Source organism: Ornithorhynchus anatinus, chromosome 3 (genome assembly GCF_004115215.2).
Source record: "Ornithorhynchus anatinus isolate Pmale09 chromosome 3, mOrnAna1.pri.v4, whole genome shotgun sequence".
NCBI lineage: Eukaryota > Metazoa > Chordata > Mammalia > Monotremata > Ornithorhynchidae > Ornithorhynchus > Ornithorhynchus anatinus.
The window spans coordinates 135,262,711-135,289,398 of record NC_041730.1 but is presented as its reverse complement, the minus strand read 5'-3'; the positions used below and the strand labels follow the sequence as shown (position 1 = coordinate 135,289,398).

The following is a 26,688-nucleotide window of genomic DNA, read 5'->3' as shown; positions in this document are numbered from 1 at the left end:
TTATTATTATAATTATTTATAATTATAATAAAATACATTTTAAAGGAAAACAGACCCCGTCCCCAGCTGTTCACTTTTATCTGATAAAAGCTGCACGTTCTCCGAGCCACTTTCTTCTCCGAAACGATAAATACTATTGCGAGAACCGAGTTTGTTTATTAGGATGAAATTCGTGCTTCTGCATAAGTTATCTTCTTTATCCAACAGGGAAATCAGGTTCATTCCTCTTTTCCTCCAGCTGGTTGGAGAGTCTGGGTCTGAAGCCGGGACAGATGGCAGCATCGCTGCAGGGAGAGACAAGGAAATGAATGCAGAAAAGTCAGATTTAAAACATCTGTATCACCCTCTGGAGAAGGGACATACGTGCAATTACTTATTATATAAGCAAAAAGGGACAAATGTTCTTTGCATTTAAATGAGATAACAGCTGCCTGACTTGATGTGTTCAATCAGCAACAACATTTCCAAGAAAGAGCAGAATGAGAAGCGGCGTGGCCTAGTGGAAAGAGCGTGGCCTGAGAGTCAGAGGACCTGATGATGATGTGGTATTTGTTAAGCACTTATTATGTGCCAAGCACTGTACTGAGCGCTGGCACTATACTAAGCACTGGGTGCTAATCCTGGCTCTTTCATTCGCCTGCTGGGTCAGATCAGTTAACTGCCACTTCATTCATTCATTCATTCAATAGTATTTATTGAGCGCTTACTATGTGCAGAGCACTGTACTAAGTGCTTGGAATGTATAAATCGGCAACAGATAGAGACAGTCCCTGCCCATTGACGGGCTTACAGTCTAATCGGGGGAGACAGACAGACAAGAACAATAGCGATAAACAGAATCGAGGGGATGAACATATTAAAACTTCACTCATTAGCTCATTTGATCATAGTTATTGAGAGCTTACTGTGTGCAGAGCACTGTACTAAGCACTTGGAAAGTACAATTCAGTCATAAAGACAGACAGTCCCTGTCCACAAAGGGCTTATCTGCTGGGTGACCTGGGGCAAGTCACTTAACTTCTCTGTGTTCAGTTCCCTCATCTGTAAAATGGGGATTAAGATTGTGAGCCCCACGTGGGACAGGGACTGTGTTCATCCCAATTTGCTTGAATCCTACCCAGCGCTTAGTACAGTGCCTGGCATCTAGTAAGCAATTAATAAATACCACAATTATTATTATTCTTTGGGCTTCAGTTTCTTTACATGGAAAATAGAATTAAATATCTGAGCCCCATGTGGAATATCTTCTATCTTCTGATTATCTTCTGACTGAAACCTTAGTACAGTATAATCTATTTTAATGTCTATCTTCTCCACTAGATGGTAAACTCCTAGGGTGTAGGGATCGTGCCTGCCAACTCAATTGTTTGCATTCTGCCAACTGTTCAGTACAGTGCTGTGTGCACAATTATTATTGGTCAATAAATATCAATAGGTGATTGGTATGGAGCAGCATGGCTTAGTGAAAAGAGCCCGGCTTGGGAGTCAGAGGTTGTGGGTTCTAAACTCAGCCCCACCCCTATCAGCTGTGTGACTTTGGGAAAGTCACTTCACTTCTCAGGGCCTCGGTTACCTCTTCTGTAAAATGGGGATGAAGACTTTGAGCCTCACCTGGGACAACCTGATGATCTTGTATCTAACCCAGCGCTTAGCCCAGTACTTGGCACATAGTAAGCGTTTAACAAGAACCATCATTATTATGATGATGATGATGACTGATTAATGGCTTGGTATCTTGAGCTAAATAGGTCACCAAATCCTGTCAGTTCTACCTTCACAACCTCTCAAGCATCTGTCCCATCCTCTCCATCCAAAGTGGTACAGTGCTGATCCAGGGCATTATCATTCATTCATTCATTCAATTGTATTTATTGAGTGCTTACTGTGTGCAGAGCACAATACTAAGTGCTTGGAAAGTACAATACAGCAATAAAGAGAGACAATCCCTGCCCACAAAGGGCTTACAGTCTAGAGGGCTTATAATAATAATAATGTTGGTATTTGTTAAGTGCTTACTATGTGCCAAGCACTGTTCTAAGCACTGGGGTAGATGCAAGGTCATCAGGTTGTCCCACGTGGGGCTCACAGTCTTAATCCCCATTTTACAGATGAGATAACTGAAGCCCAGAGAAGTTAAGTGGCTTGCCCAAGGTCACACAGCAGATAAGTGACAGAGCCAGGCTTAGAACCCATGACCTCTGACTCCCAAGCCCGTGCTCTTTCCACGAAGCCACACTGCTTCTCACGCTGCTTCTTATAGTCTAGGCTTACTGTCTAGAGGATACAGTCTATCCTATCCCGCCTCAATCAGTAAGTCATTCAGTCCATCGTATTTATTGAGCACTTACTGTGTACAGAGCACTGTGCTAAGTGTTTGGGAGAGTACAACAGAACAGTAAATGGACACATTCTCGGCTCACCTGACCTTACAGTCTGGGAGGCGGGGATGAATAAAGGAAGTAAGTCAGGGCAATGCAGAGGGAAGTTGAAGAAAAGGACAAGAGAACTTAGCCAGTACTCTCTACAATAAGCACTCCATTTGTACCATTGATGGATTTTTTTCCATTTGTTTTCCTTGTCAATACCATCTGGGATTAGTCTGATTGAATTTCCACTAACCTTTCATATCTAACAGTTCAAGGTCTGCCTGAAATCATATCTCACCCATGGGGTCTTCTCTGATTACATTCTTTCGGGATGGAGAGAAGCAGTCACAAAACTTAGAGGGGATCAGGAGACCATCCCACAGATTCTGAACTGCGAGGCGGCCCAAACTCGGCTCCTCCTGCCACAGCCCCTGCTGAGCTCTGTTTTTGTCTTTATGGCATCTTAGTGCTTTGTTTTCATCTCTCAGTCGATCAAACCATATTTAATGAGGGCTTACTGTGTGCCGAGCACTTGAGTAAGCAGTTGGGAAAGTGCACTGGAACAGAGTTGGTAGACACTTATTCTGCCTACAACTATCTTACAGTCTAAAGGGGGAGACAGACATTAATGTAAATAAATAAATTACAGATAAATACATAAGTGCTATGGGGTTGAGGGCTGAGAAATGCAAAGGTGACGCAGAAGGGAGTGGGAGAGGAGGAAATGAGGCTTTATTTGGAGAAGGCCTCTTACTAATAATAATAATAATAATTATGGTATTTGTTAAGCACTTAGCTATGTGCCAGACACTGTGCTAAACTCTGGGGTGGATACAAGCAGATCGGGTTGGACACAGTCCCTGTCCCACGTGGGGCTCACAGCCTCCATCCCCATTTTATAGATTAGGTAACTGAGGCCCATAGAAGTGAACTAATTTGCCTAAGGCCCCACAGCAGACGGGCTTTGGAGTCAGCGGTCGTGAGTTCGACTCCCGGCTCTGCCACTTGTCAGCTGTGTGACTGTGGGCAAGTCACTTCACTTCTCTGTGCCTCAGTGACCTCATCCGTAAAATGGGGATTAACTGTGAACCTCACGTGGGACAACCTGATCACCCTGTATCTACCCCAGCGCTTAGAACAGTGCTCTGCACATAGTAAGCGCTTAACAAATACCAACATTATTATAAGTGGCAGATCCGGGGTGAGAACCCATGAGCTTCTGACTCCCAGGCCCGGGCTCTATCCACTACGTCATGCTGATTCTCTTAGAGGAGATGTGTTTTTAATAAAGTGTTGAAGGTGGAAAGAGTGATCGTCTGTCACCTAGGAGGGAGGCCATTTCAGGCTACAGGCAGGAAGTGGGCGAGAGGGGGATGGTGAGATAGATGAGATTGAGGTACAGTGAATAAGATGGCATTAGAGGAACAAAGTAGGCAGGCTGGATTGTAGTAGGAGGTAAAGAGGAGGGGGCATGGTGGTTTTTGTAGAAAAATGATCCAGTCGGCAGAGAGAAGTATGGACTGGAGTGGGGAGAGATAGGAGACAGTGAGGTCAGCAAGGAGGTCGATGCAATAATCAAGGCAGAATAAGATAAGTACTTGGATTAACAAGGTAGCAATTTGGATGGAGAGGTAGGGTGGATTTTAGCGATGTTGTAGAGGCGGGACTGACAGGATTTGGTGATTTCTCTCACTTAAGGATTTCTCTCCTTACGAGTCTGTTGCCAGTCCTCTCTCCCCAAACAGTTTCAGATTACGAGCCCCAAGCGGGACAGGGATCGCGTCTTATTTCCACCTATATGTTCTTTCCCGGCATTCAGGGCAGTGCTAGACTATGAGCCCGTTGTTGGGTAAGGATTGTCTCTATCTGTTGTCGAATTGTAATAATAATTAATAATTATGGTATTTGTTAAGCGCTTACTATGTGCAGAGCACTGTTCTAAGCACTGGGGTAGATACAGGGTAATCGGGTTGTCCCACGTGGGGCTCACATTTTTTAATCCCCACTTTTACAGTCGAGGTAAAAGTGAGTGAGTGAGTGAGTGAGTGAGTGAGTGAGTGAGTGAGTGAGTGAGTGAGTGAATGAATGCTCCCCTCAGGAAGCACCCCAGTCTCTTGGGCAGAGGCTCCTCGCTGCTCTCCTACTAAAACCCAGCCCGTACACTCCTCTCCTCTAACACCAACCTTCTCATGGTACCTGATCTCATCTGACTCTCTCATCTAACTCACCGCCGACCCCTGGCCCACATCCTGCCCCACGCCCCGTCCCTCCCACCCACTTCATCTCCGACAGACCACCAATCTCCCCACCTTCAAAACCCTCCTAAAATCACATCTGCACCAGAGATCGTCCCTTGACTAAGCTTTCATTTCCCCTCTCCGCCCCCCCTTCTGCATTAACTCTGCACTTGGCTCTGACTCCTTCATCACAGTGATAGCCACCCCAGCCCCAAAGCATTTAAGTAAATATCTTAATACTTTACTATTTCCCCTATCCACAATTCATTTACTGTGTCGCAGCATAAACTCGTTGTGGGCAGGAATCATATTTACCAACTCTAGTGGGAAGTAACGTGGCTCAGTAGGTAGAGTACGGGCCTAGGGGTCAGAAGAAGCTGAGTTCTAATCCCGGCTCTGCCACCTGTCTGCTGGGTGGCCTTGGGCAAATGGTTTGACTTCTTTGAGCCTCAGTTTCCTCTTCTGTAAAATGGAGATTAAGAATGTGAGCCGCATGTGGGACAGGGACTGTGTCCTATCTGCTTAACTGGTATCCACCCCAGCCCTTAGAACAGTGCTTGGCACATAGTAAGCACTTAACAGCGTGGCTCAGTGGAAAGAGCCCGGGCTTCGGAGTCAGGGATCATGGGTTCGACTCCCGGCTCTGCCGCTTGTCAGCTGTGTGACTGTGAGCAAGTCACTTAACTTCTCTGTGCCTCAGTTACCTCATCTGTAAAATGGGGATTAACTGTGAGCCTCACGTGGGACGACCTGATGACCTTGTATCTCCCCCAGCGCTTAGAACAGTGCTCTGCACATAGTAAGTGCTTAATAAATACCAACATTATTATTATTAAAAAGTACCGTAACTATTATTATTATTATTAGTGTCTTATATTTCCCCTGCAGCATGACCTAATGGATAGAACATGGGCCTGGGAGTCAGAAGGACCTGGGTTCTAATCCCAGCTCTGCCACTTGTCTACTGTGTGACCTCAGGCAAGCCGCTTCACTTCTCTGGGCCTCAGTTACCACATCTGTAAAATGGGGATTAAGACAATGAACCCTATGTGGGACAGGGACTGCATCCAATCTCATTAAATTGTTTCTACCCCAGTGCTTAATCCAGTGCTTGGCACATAGTAAGTGCTTAACAACTCCCATAAAAAAAATGTGATGCAGTGCTCTGCACACAGTAAGCACAGAGTAGATACGATTGATTGATTAGGTGATTGAGGAGACATTCTGAGAAGAAAAATGGAGTAGACAGCAGTTATAAGTGGAGGTAGAAAAGGTATGTGCTTGAGATGGCAGGAAAGGAGAAATAATAATAATAATGATAATGTTGGTATTTGTTAAGTGCTTACTATGTGCAGAGCACTGTTCTAAGCGCTGGGGTAGACACAGGGGAATCAGGTTGTCCCACGTGGGACTCACAGTCTTAATCCCCATTTTACAGATGAGGTAACTGAGGCACAGATAAGTTAAGTGACTTGCCCACAGTCACAGAGCTGACAAGTGGCAGAGCCTGGATTCGAACCCATGACCTCTGACTCCAAAGCCCATGCTCTTTCCACTGAGCCACGCTGCTTCTCTAAAGGAAGGCGTGGGGCGGTACCCGCCCCATAGCACTTGTGTAAATATGTACATATCTACAATTTTATTTATTTATATTAATGCCTGTTTACTTGTTTTGATATGTATCTATAATTCTATTTATATTGATGCCTGTTTACTTTTTTAAAAATAATATTTGTTAAGCCCTTACTATGTGCCAAGCACTGTTTTGATGTCTGTCTCCCCCTTCTAGACTGTAAGCCCAGCGTGGGCAGGGGTTGTCTCTCTTTATTGCTGAATTGTACTTTCCAAGCGCTTAATACAGTGCTCTGCACAGATTAAGCGCTCAATAAATATAAATGAATGACAGGGATTGGGTCCGACCTGATTACCTTATACCTACCTCAGTGCTAAGCAGAGTGCTTGGCACAAAGGAAGTGCTTACTAAATTCCAGTTACATGCTCATCTCTAGGCTTTCAGCTTGTTGTGGGCAGGGAATGTGTCTGTTTATTATTCTATCGTACTCTCCCAAGTGCTTAGTACAGTGCTCGGCACACACTAAGTGCTCAAAAAATCCGATGAAATGAATGAAGGAAAGTGTTTTTCTATGGTTGATATGCTCAACGCATAGTTCTAGCAACTCTTTTACATATTTACCTAAGTTGAATTAGGAAAGAGTCTTAACGATGATGGTTTGCAGTTTGGAAAGAGGAAATTGGTTAGAAGCTTGGGGAGCCTCTTTGTTAGACCCAATAATCACTGATAAGTTCATTTTTTAACAAAAACCTATATGGACGTGGAGTTAGAATGGGAAATAATAATGTTGGTATTTGTTAAGTGCCTACTTTGTGCAGAGCACTGTTCTAAGCGCTGGGGGAGATACAGGGTAATCAGGTTGTCCCACGTGAGGCTCACAGATAATCCCCATTTTACAGATGAGGTAACTGAGGCACAGAGAAGTGAAGTGACTTGCCCACAGTCACACAACTGACAGGTGGCAGAGCCAGGATTAGAACCCATGAGCTCTGACTCCCAAGCCCGGTCTCTTGCCACTGAGCCACGCTGCTTCTCTGAGCCACGCTGAAATGACAGCGCTCTTGTTCATTCAATAGTATTTATTGAGCGCTTCCTATGTGCAGAGCACTGTACTAAGCACTTGGAATATACAAATCGGTAACAGATAGAGACAGTCCCTGCCCTTTGACGGGCTTACGGTCTGATTGGGGGAGACGGACAGACAAGAACAATGGCGATAAATAGAATCGAGGGGAAGAACATCTTATTAAAACAATAGCAAATAAATAGAATCAAGGTGTTGTACATCTCATTAACAAAATAAATAGGGTAATTTCTTAGGGAAATTATCTTTCTGGCTTCCTTGTGCATTGGCCTTACTTTTCTTAATGGTAGCTGTTCAGTGCTTACTGTTCATTCAATCATATTTAATGAGCACTTACCGCGTGCAGAGCACTGTACTTAGTTCTCGGGAGAGTACAATATAATAGTAGACTCCTTCCCTGCTACTAGAGAAGCTGTGTGGCCTAGTGGATAAAACACAGCCCTAGGAGTCAGAAGAACCAGGGTTGATAATAATCAGGGTATTTATTAAGCGCTTACTATGTGCCAGACACTGTACTAAGCACTGGGTTCCAATCTCTAAACTCTGCCACTCGTCTGCTACGTGACCTTGGGGAAGTCCCTTCCCTTCTCTGTGCCTCAGTGAGCTCATCTGTAAAAAATGGGGGTGTTAGATGAGGAAACTGAGGCACAGCAAAATGAAGTGACTTGCCCAAGGTCACGAAGCAACGAATGGCAGAGCTGGGATTAGAATCCAGGTCCTCTGACTCCCAGGCCTGTGCTCTTTCCACTAGGTCATTTTGCTTTCCTATCTGTTGTAGAGAAGCAGCGTGGCTCAGTGGAAAAAGCCTGGGCTTGGGGGTCAGAGGTCATGGGTTCGAATCCCAGGCCTGCCACTCATCAGCTGTGTGACTCTGGGCAAGTCACTTCACTTCTCTGGGCCTCAGTTCCCTCATCTGTAAAACGGGGATTAAGACTGTGAGCCTCACGTGGGACAACCTGATTCCCCTGTAGCTACCCGAGTGCTTAGTACGCATAGTGCACATAGTAAGCGCTTAACGAATACCAACATTATTATTAGCCAGCGGTAGTAATGGGTATTTATTGAGAAGCAGCATGGGTCAGTGGAAAGAGTATGGGCTGGGGAGTCAGAGGTCATGGGTTCAAATCCCAGCTCTCCCTGTTGTCAGCTGTGTGACTTTGGTCAAGCCACTTCATTCATTCATTCATTCAATAGTATTTATTGAGCGCTTACTATGTGCAGAGCACTGTACTAAGCGCTTGGGATGAACAAGTCGGCAACAGATAGAGACGGTCCCTGCCGTTTGACGGGCTTACGGTCTAATCGGGGGAGACGGACAGACAAGAACAATGGCACTAAACAGCGTCAAGGGGAAGAACATCTGGTAAAAACCGATGGCGACTAAATAGAATCGAGGCGATGTACAATTCATTAACAAAATAAATAGGGTGACGAAAATATATACAGTTGAGCGGACGAGTACGGTGCTGTGGGGATGGGAAGGGAGAGGTGGAGGAGCAGAGGGAAAAGGGGGAAATGAGGCTTTAGCTGCGGAGAGGTAGAGGGGGGATGGCAGAGGGAGTAGAGGGGGAAGAGGAGCTCAGTCTGGGAAGGCCTCTTGGAGGAGGTGATTTTTAAGTAGGGTTTTGAAGAGGGGAAGAGAATCAGTTTGGCGGAGGTGAGGAGGGAGGGCGTTCCAGGACCGCAGGAGGACGTGACCCAGGGGTCGACGGCGGGATGGGCGAGACCGAGGGACGGTGAGGAGGTGGGCGGCGGAGGAGCGGAGCGTGCGGGGTGGGCGGTAGAAAGAGAGAAGGGAGGAGAGGTAGGAAGGGGCAAGGTGATGGAGAGCCTTGAAGCCTAGAGTGAGGCTTCTCTGTGCCTCAGTTCCCTCAACTGTAAAATGGGTATTAATACTGTGAGCCGCACGTGGGACAACTTGCTCACCTTGTATCCTCTCCAGCACTTAGAACAGTGCTTTGCACATAGTAAGTGCTTAACAAATGCCATTATTATTATTGATCGCTTCCTGAATCCAACACCCTGCATTCAACACTTGGCATGGAAAAACAGAAAGAAAATATACTATTGACTGCCTAAAAAGGAATTTACAGCTCAGTGGTGGTGACAGACAAACAAGCACACAAAATATTTCCAAATAAATAATAAATTAGGAATTTATAATTTATAATTATAATTTATAATTAGGAATAAATTTTCCTAATGGAAGGAGTAACAAGGTACATATGAGCTAGTAATAGCAGCAGCAGTAATTAGTAATGGCAGGAGTCTTAATGCTAGAGACTAGTCCATGTAGGGCTAGTATTGCTAGTGCTTGGGGAAGCAGTGTTGCATAATGGTTAGAGCCCGGGCCTGGCAGTCAGAAGGATATGTGCTCAGTGGAAAGAGCCCGGGCTTGGGAGTCGGAGGTCATAGGTTCGACTCCCGGCTCTGCCACTTGTCAGCTGTGTGACTGTGGGCGAGTCACTTCACTTTTCTGGGCCTCAGTTACCTCATCTGTAAAATGGGGATTAACTGTGAGCCTCACGAGGGACAACCTGATTACCCTGTATCTCCCCCAGTGCTTAGAACAGTGCTCTGCACATAGTAAGCGCTTAACAAATACCAACGTTATTATTAATACTAATAATTTTGGTATTTGTTCTAAGCACTGGGTAGATACAAGGTAATCAGGTCCTCCCACGCGGGACTCACAGTCTTAATCCCCATTTTCCAGATGAGGTAATTGAGGCACAGAGAAGTGAAGTGACTTGCCCACAGTCACACAGCTGATAAGTGACGGAGGCGGGATTAGAACCCTCGATCTCTGACTCCCAAGCCCGGGCTCTTTCCACTAAGCCACGCTGCTTCTCAGCCACTTGTTGGCTGTATGACCTTGGGCAAGTCACTTAACTTCTCTGTGCCTCAGTTCCCGCATCTGTAAATTGGGTGAGCCCAAGGGTGGGACAGGGACTGTGTCCAACCCAATCATCTTGTATCTACCTCAGAGCTCTTAACAGGGTCTGGAACATGTTTATGTATCTATTTATTTATTTTTATTTTTAATCATATTTATTGAGCACTTACTGTGTGCAGAGCACTGTACTAAGCACTTGGGAGAGTACAATACAACAATAAGCAGGCACATTCCCTGCCCACAATGAGCTTAAAGTCTAGAGGAATAAATAGGCCAGGATGAAATATCAGGCTAAATCATAATGAAGAACTCCCTTGAAATATACATATCATCATCATCATCGGTACTTATAATAATAATGTTGGTATTTGTTAAGCACTTACTATGTGCAGAGCACTGTTCTAAGTGCTGGGAGAGATACAGGGTAATCAGATCGTCCCATGTGATGCTCACAGTTACTCCCCATTTTACAGATGAGGTAACTGAGACACAGAGAAGTGAAGTGACTTGCCCACAGTCACACAGCTGACAAGTGGCAGATCCGGGAATCGAACCCATGACCTCTGACTCCAAAGCCCAGGCTCTTTCCACTGAGCCACGCTGCTTCCCCTATGGAGGGTTTTTCATGCGCAGAGCACTGAAATAAACACTTGGGAGAGTTTAATACAAGCGAGTTGGTAGATATGTGCCCTACCCACTGAGTTTCCAACTGGAAATAGTCGTTATTTGGGCAGCGATCTGTTCAACCTCTCCCACCCAGCACGACAGTGGTGGCCACCCGTGCTCTTCAAACACCGAAAAGACGATTTGCTTTCACATGGCGTTGTCAACAGGGACGGAAAAATCTGAGGGAGGAGAGAGTTGAAGAAAGAAGATGAGGAATTAGATTTCGGATAGGTTGAATTCGAGTGGACGGGACTACATCCACCAATCAAGTGCTCAATAAATATGGGGAAGCAGCATGGCTTAGTGGGAAGAGCACGGGCTGGGTAGTCAGAGGACATGGGTGCTAATCCCAGCTCTGCCACTTGTCTGTTGTGTGACCTTGGGTAAGCCACTTACCTTCTCAGTGCCTCAGTTACCTCATCTGTAAAGTGGGGTTTAAGACTGTGAGCCCCACATGGGACAACCTGATTACCTTGTATCTACCCCAGCGCTTTAGAACAGTCCTTGGCACATAATGAGTGCTTAAAAAATACTATTATCATTATTATTATATGAGTTAATGAATAGTAAGCACTGAACAGCTACCATTAAAATAATGTAACAGGGCCGATGCACAAGGAAGCAAGAAAGATAATTTCATTCATTCATTCAGTAGTATTTATTGAGCGCTTACAATGTGCAGAGCACTGTACTAGCACTTGGAATGTACAATTTGGCAACAGATAGATACAATCCCTGTCCGTTGACAGGCTTACAGTCTAATCGGGGGAGACAGACAGACAAAAACAATAGCAATAAATGGAATCATGGGGATGTACATCTCATTCACAAAATAAGTAGGGTAATAAAAATATGTACAAATGAGAGGACGAGCACAGGGCTGAGGGGAGGGGAGGGGAGAGGGGGAGGAGCAGAGGGAAAGGGGGGGAAAAGGGGGCTTAGCTGAGGGGAGGTGAAGGGGGGGCAGAGAGGCAGCAGAGGGAGCAGAGGGAAAAGGGGAAGCTCAGTGTGGGAAGGCCTCTTGGAGGAGGTGAGCTCTCAGTAGGGCTTTGAAGAGGGGAAGAGAGTTAATTTGGCGGCGGTGAGGAGGGAGGGCATTCCGGGACACCGGCAGGACGTGGCCCGGGGGTCGACGGCGGGATGGGCGAGACCGAGGGACGGCGAGGAGGTGGGCGGCGGAGGAGCGGAGCGTGCGGGGTGGGCAGTAGAAAGAAGGGAGGAGAGGTAGGAGGATGAAGGGGATGGAGAGCCTTGAAGCCTAGAGTGAGAAGTTTTTGTTTCCTGCGGAGGTCAATAGGCAAACACTGGAGGTTTTTAAGAAGGGGAGTGACAGGCCCAGAGCTTTTCTGCAGGAAGATGAGCCGGGCAGCGGAATGAAGAATATACTGGAGCCGGGGGAGAGACGGGAGGAAGGGAGATCAGAGAGAAGGCTGACACAATAATCCAGCCGGTATATTATGAGAGCCTGTCGCAGTAAGATAGCCATTTGGCTGGAGAGGAAAGGGCGGATCTTGGTGATATTGTAAAGGTGAGACCGGCAGGTCTCGGTGACGGATCGGATGTATGGGGTGAACGAGAGAGCCGAGTCAAGGATGACACCGAGGTTGCGGGCCCGAGAGACGGGAAGGATGGCCGTGCCATCCACGGTGATAGGGAAGTCAGGGAGAGGACACGGGTTGGGAGAGAAGATAAGGAACTAAGTTTTGGCCATGTTGAGTTTTAGGTGGCGGGTAGACATCCAGGTAGAGACATCCCGGAGGCAAGAGGAGATACGAGCCTGAAGGGAGGGAGAGAGGACGGGGCAAAGATGTAGATCTGTGTGTCATCTGCAGAGAGATGATAGATGAAGCTGTGAGAGAGGATGAGTTCACCGAGGGAGTGAGTGTAGATGGAGAACAGAAGAGGGCCGAGAACTGACCCTTGAGGAACCCCAACAGTTAGAGGATGGGACAGGGAGCAGAAGCCTGCGAAGGAGACCGAGAATGACCGGCCAGAGAGATGAGGAGAACCGGGTGAGGACAGAGTCCGTGAAGCCAAGGTGAGATAAGGTGTGGAGGAGAAGGGGGTGGTCTACAGTCTCAAAGGCACTGCCTTTGCTTCCAACCAATTTCCTCTTTACAGTACCAATCGGTGGTATTTATTAAATGCTTACTGTGTGCAGAGCATTGTAATAAAGGCTTGGGATAATAATAATGATAAAGGTACCTGTTAAGTGCTTACTGTGTGCCGACCACTGTTCTAAGTACTGGGGGAAATACAAATTAATCACGTTGGACACTATTCCTGTTCCAAATGGGGCTCACACTCTTAATCCCCATTTTACAGACAAGGTGACTGAGGCCCAGAGAAGTGAAGCCATTTGCCCCAGGTCACAGAGCAGACATGTGCTGGAGCTGGGATTAGAACCCGGGTCCTTCTGACTCCTAGGTCAGTGCTCTCTCCACTGAGCCACACTGCTTAGGCATCTTCGCAGAATACAACATGCCTAAAACATCTGCTTCACTCACTGGAGGCAGACGTAACCCAGGCTGAGGTAGGAAGCAAAGTTTATGGGAAAGACACTAGATTCTTGTTCCAGTTCTACCCCTGCCTGCTGTGTGACCTTGGGGAAATCACTTACCCTCTCTGGGCCTCAGTTTCCTCACCTATAAAATATGTACACCATTCCTCTTCTCCAACTGTGAGTCCTGTATGGGACAGGGACTGTGTTGGAGCTGATTATCTTGTACCTACCCCAGCTCTTAGCACACAATAAGAGAATTATTATGGGAATTGAGAGAAGCAGCATGGCTTAGTGGCAGGGGCCCAGACTTGGGAATCAGAATATGTGGGTTCTAATCCTGGCTCTGTCACTTGTCTGCTGGGTGACCTTGGGCAAGCCACTTAACTTCTCTGGGCCTCAGTGACCTCATCTGTAAAATGGGGATTAAGACTGTGAGCCCCACGTGGGACAACCTGATTACCTTATATCTACCCCAGCGCTTAGAACAGTGCTTGGCACATAGTAAGCGCTTAACAAATGCCGTAATTATTATTATTGTAATAACTACAGAAGCAGCATGGCATAGTGGCTACATCACAGATCTGGGAGTCAGAAGGTCATGGCTTCTAATTCTGGCTCTGCTACCCCTCTGCTGTGTGACCTTGGGCAAGTCACTTCACTTCTCTGGGCCTAGTTACCTTATTAGTTAGATTGGGATTGAGACTATGAGCCCCAAGTGGGACAGAGACTCTGTCCAATCAGATTAGCTTGTATCCACCACAACACTTAGTACAGTGCCTGGCACATAGTAAGCACTCAACAAATACCAAAATTATTATTATTATTACCATTACTAATAATAATGGTAATAATAATAAATAGACACTGGAATGCAGGCGATGGGCTAACAGAGCTGGCCCAGCCATGGGGGTTGAATGACTCGGGAGGATAAAAAGCTTCAATCTGTCTGTTTTGGTTAGGATCAGCGAACATGTCTTCACTGGGGAACCTGAAGCCAGTTCTTCCGTTTCTGTTTCTCGAGGACCCCAGCATGACCAGACTCGTTTGCCGGCTGAAATCCGGGTTAGGGAAACTAGAATTTTCTGTCGCAATTCAGTTTGGTATGCTCAGGAATTCTGGATTTTTCTGTGGGAAAAAGGCAGAACTGCCGTGAGACTGTCAAGGACGGATGGGTTCTTTGAGGCTCACACAGCAGATCAGTGGTGGAGCCAGGATTAGAAACCAGGTCCTTCTGGCTCCCAGAGTGGGGCTCTGTCCATTCAGTCACCCCGCTCCTGCCACTAAGCGGTCTGGACTCCGATGGCCTCTCTGAGACCATCCTGGCAGTCGCTGAGTCAGGATTTAGGCCGGATGACTCTCCATCAGCTCTCCGCACTTATCTAAACTTGCTCCTCTCCCACTGAAACCCAGCCGATCAATAGATCAGTGGTATTCACTGAGCGCGTACTACGTGCAGAGTACTGGTAATCCAGTATAAGATAATTATTATTATTATCGTTAAGTTCCATAGACTCATTTCCAATTTTTAGCGACTCCGTGGATTCACTTTCTCCAGAAGGTCCTGTCCTCTGCCATAGTCCCCAACTTTTCCAACCGTTCTTCCGTTATCGTTGTTGTGGTCTCTTTCCTTCTAGCTGCCGGTCTGCCTCTTCCATGTTTTCCCTGAACTTTTCCTAGCATTAGTGTCTTCCCAGAGAATTAGTCCTCCTGATTATGTGTCCAAAATAGACCAAGAAAAAGCGCTCAGTAAGTACGATCGATGGCTTGAATTGGTCCGGTTCTGTTCTCGGGGACAGGAGTTTTCCTTAATATCTAGCCAGGTTCTCTCTTCCACTTTCTTCCCATCATCCCTTATTCACGCTTCCCATGGACAGAATTAGGAGTCGACAAGCCAGTACAAAGGAAAAGACTCCTCCCTGCTCCCTCCAACACCACCCCACACCTCCCCTGGAGGATTTTTCAGAAGGAAATTTCTCTTTCACCCCAAGCCAGCTTAGAAAAAGCCCTTACTAAGCACGTGCGTCAGGTTAATGGGGAACATGCCAACATGAGTGAAGCCTGAATCCCTGATCCCTGCCCTGATTTGGGCCAGAGAGTCAGAAGGTCTTGGGTTCTAATTCCAGCTCTGCCACAGTAATAGTAATGATGGTATTTATTAAGTGCTTACTATGTGCCAAACACTGTTCTAAGCTCTGGGGTAGATACAAGGTAATCACATTGTCCCCTGAGGGGTTCACAGTCTTAATCCCCATTTTACAGATGAGAGAATTGAGGCATAGAGGAGTTAAGTGGTTTGTCCAAAGTCACACAGCTGACAAGTGATGGAGCCGGGATTAGAACCCACATCTTCTGACTCCCAAGCCCAGGCTCTTTCCACAGAGCCACGCTGTGGGAGTCAAGAGTCATCCTGGTCCATGATGCTCTGGGTCCACCACTGGCCCCCTCTGACTCTCACAGTCTTAATCCCCATTTTACAGATGAGGTAACCGAGGCACAGGGAAGTGGCAGAGTCAGGATTAGAACCCACAATCTCTGACTCCCCAGCCCACGCTCTTTCCACTAAGCCTCGCTGCTTCTTATCTGCTGTGTGACCTTGGGCAAGCCAAGTCACTTCTCTGAGCCTCAGTTCCCTCATCTGGAAAATGGGGATGGAGACTGTGAGCCCCACGTGAGACAGGGACTGTGTCCAACCCGATTTGCTTATATCCACCCTTGTGCTTAGTACAGGGCCTGGCCCATAGTAAGTGCTTAACAAATACCATCGTCATTACATACTAGAGGAGACAGACACTAATATGAATAAAGAAGTAATTTATACTTTAAAGAAATGTACATGAGTGCTGTAGGGTTGGGGGTCACAGAGCCAAGTGCATAGATGACACAGAGGGAGAGCGAGCCGGAGAAAAGAGAGCTTAATCAGGGACGGCTTCTTGGAGGAGATGTGCCCTTTATAATGTTTTGAAGGTGGGGTGTCCTTCGCCCAGTGGTAAGGGGGGACAGCAGGGACCCAGGTTACGGAGAGGCTTGTCGCAAGTTTCTAGAATCTTCCAGCTGCTGCTCTTGAGATCCAGTGGGTCCCATGCAAATTGAGAAACCGGAGCCACCTGAGAGGAGATATAGGCCTGGCCAACAGGAGCCTTGGAGGAGCTCATCCAGTTATGGCATTCAGCTGGGTTTTTACATCGGCATCAAAGCTCTCAATCACCTCTCCACCCCTTTCCTCACCTCCCTACTCTCCTACTGCGACCTAGCTCACACACTTCCCTCCTCTAATGCCAGTCTTCTCACTGTGCCAAATCTCAACTATCTCACCACCAGTTCTGTGCCCATGTCCTGACTCTGGCTTGGAATGCCCTTCTACTCCATACCCAACAGTGACTCTTCCCCCAACTTCCAAGGCCTTACTCATTCATTCATTTACTCCTATTTATTGAGCATGTACTGTGGGTAGAGCACTGTACTAAGTGCTTGGAAAGTACAATTTGGCAACAAATAGAGACAATCCCTACCCAACAAGGGGCTCACAGCCACCTCTCCTTCAAGAGGCCTTTCTTGACTTTGTCTTTTCCCACTCCTGTGTCACCCTGACTTGTTCCCTTTATTCACCACTCTCCCTTCAGCAATTATGTGCATATTTATGGTATTAATGTTTGCCTCCCACTTTAATAATGGAGGTATTCAAGTGCTTATTATGTGCTAAGCACTGTTCTAAGTGCTGGGATAGGTACAAGGTAAGTGGGTTGTCCCATGTGGGGTTCACACCCTTAATCCCCATTTTACAGATGAGGAAACTGAAGCACAGAGAAGTTCAATGGCTTGCCCAAGATCACAGAGCAGTCAAGTGCTGAGCTGGGATTAGAACTCATGTCTCCTGACTCCCAGGACCATCGTCTTGCCAGTAGGCCACGCTGCTTAGACTGTAAGCTCACTGTGGTCAGTGAATGTGTTTGTTATATTGTGTTGTACTCTCTCAAGCACTTAGTACAGCGTTCTGCGCACAGTAAGTACTCAGTAGATAGCATTGATTTGATTGGGTGGGTCTAGATTGTGAGCTTGATATGGGTAGGAATGTGTCTGTTGTTCTATTGTACTCTCCCAAGTGTTTAGTACAGTACTCTGCACACAGTAAGTATTCAGTAAATACCACTGATTAATGGATTGGGTGGATGTCCTCTGGGTCTCTCAAGCTTTTTTCTCCTTCTCTCTCCCTGGCTCTCCTTCCCTCATCCCTGCTGCCTCCCTCTGACAGGAGTCTGTATGAGAAACAGTGTGGCTTAGTGGAAAGAGATTGGGAGACAGATTGTGAGTTCTAATCCTCACTTGTCAGCTGTGTGACTTAGGGCAAGTCACTTAACTTCTCTGTGCCTCAGTTACCTCATCTGTAAAATGGGGATTGAGACTGTGAGCCCCCCATGGGACAATTTGATAACCTTGCATCTATCCCAGTGCATAGAACAGTGCTGTGCACATAGTGCTTAAAAAATATTATTGTTATTATTACTACCCAAAGACCAGGTGGAGGTACTGAACAATTCAGATAATCATAATAATGTTGGTATTTGTTAAGTGCTTACTATGTGCAGACCACTGTTCTAAGTGCTGGGGTAGATATAGGGTAATCAGGTTGTCCCACGTGAGGCTCACAGTCTTAATCCCCATTTTACAGATTGGGTAACTGAGGCCCAGAGAAGTTAAGTGACTTGCCCAAAGTCACACAGCTGACAAGTGGCAGAGCCACGTTTCGATTTAGCTTCTCTTCTCTCCCCTTTCTTAGATGATTGTAAAGAGATCTGGTAAAGGAAGAGGAGATCAACAAAAAGTAGAAGGATTTGTGTTGGCTTGGTTTTACTTCCTGATGGATTTTGGATTGCTGATTGGTCTGAGCCTTTCGTATCTTGGCTCCACTCCCATAAGATGGCAGCTCTGGTGCAGGTTGTTCTGAGAAGGTCTGCCTTTTCCAGTTAACTGTGGAGAAGCCAGGAGAAATCTAGGGCTGCTAAAGTTATCCCCTAATGGTTCACACCCATGGAGGCAGTGTGGATCTGGGTTCTAATCCCAGATCTGCCGCAGGTCTGTTAAGAGACCATGGGCAAGTCACTTCACCTCTCTATGCCTCAGTTTTCTCATCTGTATAATGGGGATAAGATTCCTATTCTCCTATCTTCCTAGATGGTGAACCCTGAGTGGGACAGGGACTGAATAATGATCCCATTAATAATTGTGGTATTTGTTAAGGGCTTACTATGTGCCAGGCACTGTGCTAAGCACTGGAGTGGATACAAGCAAACTGCGCTGATTACAATCCCCATCCCTCATGAGGCTCATAGTCTCAATCCCCATTTTACAGGTGAGGTAACTGAGACACATAACCCTGAAGTGGCTCACCCAAGGCCTCACAGCAGACAAGTGGTAGAGCTGGGTTTAGAACCCATGACCTTCTGCCTCCCAGGCCCATGCTCTATCCACACCGCTGCATTGCTGTGTCTGACCTGATTACCTTTATCTACCTCAGTGCTTAGCATGGTGTTTGGCTCATAGTAAGTGCTTAATACTGTAATGAATTAGCACCAGAATCCTGTCTAATTTCAAAAGTAGTCATTCTGATAATAAATAAGAATTGTGGTATTTGCAATATGTTACTATCAGTTGTACTTACTGAACACTTCATATGTGTAGAACACTTAACTAAGCGCTTGGGAGAGTACAATAAAACACATTCTCTGCCTACAGCAAGTTTCCAGTCTAGAGGGGAAGAGACTATGAAACAAGCCCTATACTCTGAACTGGGCTACCTACAAGATAATCAAGTTGGGGACAGTCCCTATCCCATATAGGGCTTCCAGTCCAAGGGGCAGGAAAAGCAGATATTGAATTTCCACTTTAGAGGAAGACAGTGAGGCATCAAGAAGTTAAATGACTTTTCCAACATCACACAGCTAACCTTCTCACTGTACCTTGATCTCACCTATCTCACCGTTGACCTCTCATCCTCGTCCTACCTCTAGCCTGGAGTGCCCTCCCTCCTTATATCAAACAGGTAATTGCTCTCTCCCACTTCAAAGCCTTTTTGAAGGCCCATCTCTTCCTAGAAGACTTCCCTGACTAAGCCTTCCTCTCCTCTTCTCCCACTCCCTTCTGCATCTCCCTGATTTTCTCCCTTCATTCATCCTCTTTCCCATCTGCATAGCACACAAGTATATATCTGTAATTTATTTATTTATATTGACTGTCTCCCCCTCTAGGCTATGAGCTTGGTGTGGGCAGAGAATGTATTTCATTCATTTGTTCACTAATATTTATTGAGCACTCACTGTGAGCAGAGCACTGTACTAAGTGCTTGGAAAGTACTATTCGGCAACAAATAGAGATAATCTCTACCCAACAACAGGCTCACAGTCTAGAAGGGGGAGAAGACAACAAAACAAGTAGACAGACATCAGAATCAATATAAATAAAATTATATATATGTACACATCATTAATAAAAGTAATAGAATTATAAAATAAATATGTAGATAGATACACAAGTACTGTGGGGCGGGGAGAGGAGTAGAGGGAGGGAGTAGGGGCGATGAGGAGGGGAGGAGGAGCAGAGGGAAAGGGGGGCTCAGTCTGGGAAGGCCTCCTCGAGGAGGTGAGCTTTCAGTGGGGAAATGTATCTGTATCTGTACCAGTTTATTGTTGTATTGTACTCTCCTAAGCACTTAGTACAGTGTTTTGCACACAGTAAGTGTTCAATAAGTATGATTGAATGAATGAATGGCCACACAGACAAGTGTTAGAGCTGGGGTTAAAACTCAGACCCTCTGACTCCCAGACAGTGGAAAGAGCCTGGGCTTCGGAGTCAGAGGTCATAGGTTGTCAGAGGTCATAGGTTCGACTCCCGGTTCTGCCACTTGTCTCCTGTGTGAGTGTGGACAAGTCACTTAACTTCTCTGTGCCTCAGTTACCTCATCTGTAAAATGGGGATTAACTGTGAGCCTCACATGGGACAACCTTATTACCTTGTATCTACCCCAGCACTTAGAACAGTGCTCTGCACACAGTAAGCGCTTAACAAATATCAACATTATTATTATTTCCACTAGGTCACATTGTTTCTAGAACCCTGACATATCTCACAAGCCAGCTTGGGCCCTAGGATGACAATCTCTGGATTTAGGTGGGATTCTGGTGTACAGTACACGTCTATCGATGGTACCTATTGAGCACCTACTATGTGCAGAACATTGTACTAAGCGCATGGGAGAGTAAGGATGGGGATGGTGGACTGTCTGGGGCTCATAAGCAACTGTGAACGGCTTTGCAGACCATTTCTGCCTTGGCCAAAGAGTCTTTTATAAAAGAGAACAAAATGTCCACATTCTCACTTCAGAATCCTTCTCCTTTCACCAGATCAGAGTGAAAGAAAGGAAACGCCTTGAGGGCAAAGGTTATGCCTCATGATTGTTCAGTTCAGTGCCTGACTGAAGACCAGATTTCCATGCGCCAAGAAATTGTCCATCCGGCGAGTGGGCGAAGGCAGAGAGTTGGACAGAACGTCGTTGTACTGGACACTCCCAAGTGCTTAGAACAGCGTTCTGAACATAGCACTCAATAAACACCACTGATGATAATGATGATGACAGGCATCTGGTATAAGAGGGGGAGGAAGTCTTCACTAAAAGCCTTAGAACTCTTTCAGCCCTTTTGATCTTTCACATGCCCATCTCTAGGGGCTTGAGGGAGTCTCAGCATCAGTTTCCCAGCCACGATTAATCTCTCTCATTGTCACTTGCCACTTGCATCACATTGGCAACTGGAAGACATGCCCCTGGAGAAAGATAAAATCCTCTTTTAGGATATGAAAAGTGACATTTGAATCCAGGCTGCTTTACTTTACCATATAAAATAAAGTGTCTCTCCTCTGTCTTTTCCTCTTTCTCTTCCCTCTCTCTCTCTCTCTCTCTCTCCCCCCCCCCCCCTTCCCATTCCCTCTTCCTTTCTCTTCTTTCTCCCTATTTCCCTTTCTCTCTTTCTTTTCCTCTCATTCTCCTTATCTCCCTTTCCCCATCCCTTTGTCTCTCTTTCCCTTTCCTCCTTTTCCTCCTCTTTATACCTCCCATTTCTTCTCCCTCTCTCCCCTTTCCCTCTCCTCCTAACCCCCCTATACTCCCTGTCTCTGTCTCTCTTTTCTTCTCCCTCTCCTCCACACTCTCTCTCTCATTCCTCTTTCCTCACCTCTACTCTTTCACTCTCCTATTCCCCCCCCACCACCACTCTCCCTCTCTCCCCCACCCAAAACTGCATATTTTCTCCACTGAAAATGGCCACTGTTCGGGATCTTTGAGGGAACTGTCACTTAAAGCATAGAAATGTGCTTTGTCATTGCTGTCAAATGTCCATTTCTGCTTCTTTCCTCTTCCCCCCAGCATCAGCCCTGTCCTCCCTCTGGCTGAAACTAAGACTCACTGGAGTAACGTCAGCCTGGAGTCACGATCTCAGGGTCAGGAAATGACCGGACAGCTAACGTCCCCGGCTTCGACAGCTGCCAGCCGAAGGACAAGAGCCATCCCGAGCCTGATCCTGTTTCTCCAGTCAAAAGATGGAGAATTAGGTGAGGGAGGGGTGGCATAAGTGGGTTAATTAAAAAGCTGACTCTGTTCATCAGACCTAATGGAAGAGTTTAACATCTCCACATAATACAATGGGAGACAGGCATTCCCGGCAAAGCCAGGATGGTTTGAATGTATTACGTGGCCACAATAATGCTGAACAATAAATCGAAGGAAGGGAAAGTAATTACATTCATCTATCTTACTCATCAGGATAAATAGGATGCAGTGTTATTTCCACCTCTAATTATCTTCTTATGCCACCAAACAAATGGATGTGGGTCATAAATTGCCATATTGAATTTTTCCCTTAATGCCCTTAGACACTGTTACTTTTTTATTAGCATTGCTGTCATCATCAGTTAGATTTCAGGAAAGCCCCAGACTGGAGTGATTCACAGGACTCATTCCTTTGTATTCTGGAATATAAATAATAATGACTTTTTTATGGTATAAAGCGTTACTACATGCCAGACACTGTATTAAGAGCTGGGATAGATACAAGTTAATCCTTCATTCATTCATTAGAAGCAGTGTGACATTGTGGTTAAAACACGGGCCTAAGAGTCAGAAGGCTATGGATTCTAATCTCAGCTCTGCCACTTGTCTGCTGTTTGACCTTGGGCAAGTTGCTTCACTTCTCTGTGCCTCAGTTACCTCTTCTGTAAAATGGGGATTGAGGCCATGAGCCCCATGAGGGACAGGGACTGTGTCCAACCCTATTTACTCATATCCACCACAGCGCTTAGTATAGTGCCTGGCACTTAGTAAATGCTTAACAAATACCATAATAATAATAATAATTCATTCAATCATATTTATTGAGAGCTTATTGTGTGCAGAGTACTATATTAAGCACTTGGGAAATAGAACAAAAAACAGACACATTTCCTGTCCACAATGAGCTCACAGTCTATAGGGGGAGAAAGACATGAATATACATAAATAAACAAATAAATGAATAAATTACAGATATATACATATGCGCTGGGAGGATGGGAGGGAGGATGAACGAAGGGTGCAAGTCAGAGTGATGCAGAAGGGAGTGGAAGAGAAGAAGAGGGTTTAATCAGGGAAGGCTTCTTGGAGGAAGATGTATCTTCAATAAGGTTTTGAACTGGGGGAGGGCAATATCTCTCTTACCTGAGGAGGAAGGGCATTCCAGACCAGAGGTGGGATGTGGGCGAGTGGTCGGTGGTAAGATGGACAGGGTTGAATTACAGTGAGAAGGTTAGTTTTTGAGGAACAAAGTGTGCAAGCTGAGTAGTATTATTATTATCATTAGGAGAGTAGTTTGGTAAGGTAGAAGGGGGCAAGGAGATTGAGTGCGCTAAAGCCAATTGTGACCAGTGTTTGTTTGATGTGGAGGTGGATGGGCAACCACTGGAATTTCTTGAGGAGTGGGGAAACACGTTCTGAATGTTTTTGAAGAAACATGATCCAGGAAGCAGAGTGGAATACGGACTGGAGGGGGGAGACACACGAGGTTGGGAGGTTGGCAAGGAGGCTGATAAGAAAATCAAGGTGGAAGAGGAGAAGTCTTGCATTAATGTGGTGGAAGTTTAGATGATAATAATAATGCTGGTATTTGTTAAGTGCTTACTATGTGCCAGGTGCTGTTAGAGAGGAAGGGGCAGATTGTAACGATGTCGTGAAGGTAGACCCGACAGGCAGGGGTTGGAGCTGTGGCCAAGGGTCAATAAGCAGGCTTGGCCTTCCCCAGGCTGACCAGGCCAATCTGCCAGATCACCACCACCCCCTGCACCGCTGCCATCCCAGCTGGGGGGGGCAGGGACTGGAGTAGGGGGTCGGGGCAGCAGAAACCAGAAAAGCTCTGGGCCTGTCTCTCCCCTCCTCAAAAACCTCCAGTGGTTGCCTATCAACCTTCACATGAAGCAGAAACCCGTCACTGTTGGCTTCAGAGCTCTCCATCCCCTTGCCCCCTCCTACCTCCCCTCCCTCCTCTCCTTCTACAGCCCACCCTGTACACTCTGATCCTCTGCCACTCACTTCATCATGGTGCCTCGTTCTCGCCTGTCCCGCCATCAATCTCTGGCCCATGTCCTATCACTGACCAGGAATGCCCTCCCTCCTCACATCTGCCAAACTAACTCTCTACCCCTCTTCAAAGCCCTACTGAGAGCTCACCTCCTTCAGGAGGCCTTCCCAGACTAAGCCCTCCCTTTCCCTCTGCTCCTCCTCCCCTCCCCATTCCCCCTACTCCCTCCCTCTGCTCTACCCCCTTCCCCTCCCCTCAACACTTGTGTATATTTTTTATATATTATTTATTACTCTATTTTATTAATGATGTGTATATATCTATGATTCTATTTATCCTGATGGTATTGATGCCTGACTATTTGTTTTGCTGTCTGTCTCCCCCTTCTAGACTGTGAGCCCATTGTTGGGCAGGGATTGTCTCTGTGCCGAATTGTACATTCCAAGCGTTTAGTACAGTGCTCTGCACACAGTAAGCACTCAATAAATATGATTGAATGAGTGAATGAATGAAACCACAGCCCCCGGACACCCAGAGATGCCCGGAATAATGTGCCCACATTGGCTTGACCGGAAGCTGTGGGCCTGCTCAGGGCAGGAACTGCGGAGAGCCAAGGGACCCAGTTCAGCTGTGGCGGGTGAAAAGCAGAATCATCACTTATGATGTTCAGGAGGAGGAGGGAGAGAAGATAATAATTCCAGTATTTGTTAAGTGCTTACTATGTGCTATGCACTGTTCTAAGTGCTGGGGTAGATACAAGGTAATCAGATTGTCCCATGTGGGGCTCAGCCTTAATCCCCATCTTACAGATAAGGTAACTGAGGCCCAGAGAAGTGAAGTGACTACCTCAAGGTCACACGGCAGACAAGTGGAGGAGTCGGAATTAGAACAAACGACCTTCTGACTCCCAGGCCCGTGCTCTATCCACTAAGCCATGCTGCTTTTTGATCAGGCCCGAAGGGGAGAACAGACTTAAATTATGCTGATTTCAGTCAGTCTGGGGCCCAGCCAGGAGTGAGGAATCTAACCGAATCTCAGGCTTCTAGAACTCATCCCTCTAATTTAAGCCTTTGAAGGGGCCACTTAGTATAGATGACACAATCTTCCGCTTTCCAAATGCCATCTTCACCGTGCGGCCGCGCTCCATTAGAATTACTTCTATGTAACAACATCGGCTGCGGCTTGTTCTGAATTCCACGCCAGCACTAGCATGTTGAAGAACTTGTCCCAAAATGGCATGCGAATACCTGCCCCAAATCATCTTCCAGTGTTTTGCCTGTAAAAGACGCGTCCCCTAAATCATGAGAAAAAAGTGACATATTCGGGCCAGGTAGCCTCACTGCTGATAGCTGCATAATACAATCAAGCAGAGGGCTTTCTTTATCAGTCACCCTCTGGCCACCATTTTAGTCACCAGGGGAAGGGAGATAGAGGTCAAAGACAGATGTCAAAGATGCAGCCCCTGTCCTTAATCCTCAAGGGCAGACCCTTGATTTAGTCAGACCAAATTTCCACATTTTCCCTTCTCCCGCTCCCTTCTGCGAGGCCCTTGATCTTGGATTCGCACCCATTTTTCACCCCTCCCTGAGCCCCACAGCACTTCTGAAAAGCAGTATGACCTAGTGGAAAGATCACGGGGCCTGGGAGTCAGAGGACGTGCGTTCTAATTCCGCTCTGCCACGTGTCTGCTGTGTGACTTTGGGCAAATCATTTAACTTCTCTTACCTCCATTACCTTATCTTTGAAATGGGGATTAAGACTGTGAGCTGCTTGTGGGACAGGGACTGTGTTCAACCTGCTTACCCTGTATCTATTTTAGTGCTTTGAGCAGTGCTTGGGACATAGTAAGTGCTTAACAAATACCACAATTATTATTACTATAATTATGAACATATCTGTAATTTTATATATGTATTAATGTCTGTCTTCCTCTAGATTGTAAACTCATTATGGACAAGGAATGTGCCTGCTAATTCTGTTGTATTTGACGCTCCCAAGTGCTTAATCCAGTGCTCTACACATAGTAAGCACTCTACATATAGTAATCCCTCAAATCTAGACTGTTGTTGGGTAGGGATTGTCTCTATTTGTTGCCAAATTGTACTTTCCAAGTGCTTAGTACAGGGCTCTGCACACAGTAAGCCCTCAATAAATACGATTGAATGAATGAATATATCTGATTGTTTGATTATGCAGTGATATTCACCCCAACCCCACATTACTAATGTACATATTTTAAAATTATATGTTATAAATAGCATTCATTTATATTACTGTCTGCCTCCCTCTAGACTGTAAGCTTTTGATGGGCCGGGAACAAGTCTGCTAATTCTGTTTTCTTGTGCTCTTCTAAGTGCTTAAAACAGAGCTCCACACATAGTAAGTACAAATAATAATACTATTTGTGGTATGTGTTAAGTGTTTACTATGTGCCAGGCACTGTACTAAGCACTGGGGGGAATACAATCAAATTGGGTTGGACACAGTCCCTTTCTCACGTGGGGCTCAAAGTCTCAATCTCCATTTTACAGATGAGGCAACTGAGGCCCAGAGAAGTGAAGTGACTGACCCAAGGTCACCCAGCGGACAAGTGGCAGAGCCAGGATTAGAACCCATGACCTTCTGACTCCCAAGCCCTTACACTATCCACTAGGCCAAGTGCTCAGTGAATGCCACTCACTGACCTTTTCATTTATATACGTCTTTTTCTCCATCTGGGGAGTCACCACAGATCTTCAGCGAGCCAGCTGCGGCTTACAACAGGGCTGTGT

General features: G+C 46.2%; 1 long non-coding RNA gene across 1 annotated transcript; it reads right to left on the bottom strand.

Annotated features, from left to right (window-relative positions):
• LOC114810023 lies at positions 1-26,688 on the bottom strand. The gene is made up of 2 exons (XR_003757767.2): positions 26,602-26,688; positions 1-284 (listed from the first exon to the last, which is right to left on the bottom strand). It is a non-coding gene; the product is annotated as an uncharacterized LOC114810023 (long non-coding RNA).